This window comes from Octopus bimaculoides, chromosome 4 (genome assembly GCF_001194135.2).
Source record: "Octopus bimaculoides isolate UCB-OBI-ISO-001 chromosome 4, ASM119413v2, whole genome shotgun sequence".
NCBI classification, from domain to species: Eukaryota; Metazoa; Mollusca; class Cephalopoda; order Octopoda; family Octopodidae; genus Octopus; species Octopus bimaculoides.
Genome location: NC_068984.1, coordinates 91,976,818 through 91,978,653, shown reverse-complemented (window position 1 = coordinate 91,978,653; position 1,836 = coordinate 91,976,818). Strand labels below are relative to the sequence as shown.

The 1,836-nt window shown below is 33.2% G+C and overlaps 1 protein-coding gene across 1 annotated transcript in view; it reads right to left on the bottom strand.

Annotated features, from left to right (window-relative positions):
* Nucleotides 1–1,836, bottom strand: part of LOC106879866 (cartilage matrix protein) — a 110,466-nt gene that overhangs the window by 107,670 nt on the left and 960 nt on the right. The gene's annotated exons all lie outside the window — the stretch shown is intronic.

The window sequence follows — 1,836 nt, the reverse complement described above, 5'->3', positions numbered from 1 at the left end:
TATTATGTAATGAAGTTCATTAACTTACAGCTGATTCTGCTATAAAATGGAATGCACTCATAATATGCGGTTCCTCACATGTACAATCTGCATTAACGTACATATTCTACCTAAATTTTCCGTATGCATATAAATAGTTGTATACACATATATACAGAAAATTATCAAAAATTTACCTATTTCTGTGAGTATATTTTATGCGTCTATCAAGTTGAATAGACCGGTGCAATAAGAAGGTGAGTGGCCTGCTCGAGGACATTATCGGTATGCACTAGTGTGTGTATGTGTGTTTGTGTTTGTACAAGCGAGCGGGTGCGCGTATTTGCAAATGTAAATTAGAGGGAAACACATAAGCATATATTTCTAATAAAATGTTTATACTTTAGTTTGTTAGTCATTTTTTTTCCAGATAATATTCATTTCCTGTCCTGATTTATCAAAAAATACCAACTCCATGCACGCACACACACACACACACACACACACATATATACGAATGTGTGTGTACATATACACATACATATAAACTGCAAATGTGGTCGCCTGGAATGCGATAGATATAGCTATTGAGTCCCGTGGGAGGGCCTATACTTAAATGTCTCATCTAATATTGTGTGTATGTATGTGTGAGCAGTGTGTCTCTGTGTATGTGTACGTATGCATATGTATATTTATTATATATGTATTTATCTGTGTATGTGTATATATATATACACACACACACACGCACATTTTTGTGCCCCTATGTGAATATTGGTATATGCTCTTTGTGTATATGTGAATACATATATTCACACACACACACATACACACATACATGTATGTATGTGTGTATGTATACATACATACATGTATATATATATATATACGTACATACGTGTACATACATACATACATACATACATATATCTAAATATATGTATATATATTCACATGCAAAACGCATACACACAAACAGATACATACCTAAATGAAACATTTGATTTCTGACATTCGTTAATACGTTCTATTTTTAGCCGTCAGGAAGTTTTACACATCATCATCATCATCGTCGTCATCGTTATCAAATTTCTGATGTAATCATTTTTCGTTGTAATCATTATTGTCAACAACACAGCGTTTAATCAGAAACTTCACGGCGTAGACAGTTTGTCTATCCCTACTTAGCCTGTACCACATTTTAATGGGTCGTACCGCACAGTAGTAGAGGATCTAGTAGTAGTAAGAGGAGGAGAATGAAGACAGAAGTATTACATATGCTGTGGATATGGTATATTTTGATATTAGGGTTTCAATTTACTCATGTAAACGCAAAATTTTCAATTAGAAGTCCCGACAATTGTATCATCACTGCAATAAGTTGGAACGCGATGAAGTAACTGATAAAAGTTATTTTTAAATAGGCGATTTATATTGATAGATAATGATTTCTTTTGTCTGATGTTAGATGTTGGGCAAATTTTTACGGGAAAAATTATAAGCGATTAAGTCTACCACAGAATATTACTGGTATTTATTATAGAAACCCAGATTGGTGGCAAAGTCGATTCGAGTTGGGGTTGCACAGAGAGCGTAGAGGAAAGAAAACTTGGCACCTCCCTATCGCGGTCATTCAGCTTAGAGTTATAAAGAACTATAACTAATTGCGATATGGAATCAATAACATGATATTGATGACAACATTAATTGATGCAGCAAATGAACTCTGTACATAAATTGCTGAAATGAACAGCTAACATTATAATTTTTATAAAGCGTATGCAAAAATTTTATGAAACATATACAAAAATGGAAATATGCGATATACGTGCATTTTCTAAAAAGGATCAAAAGAAT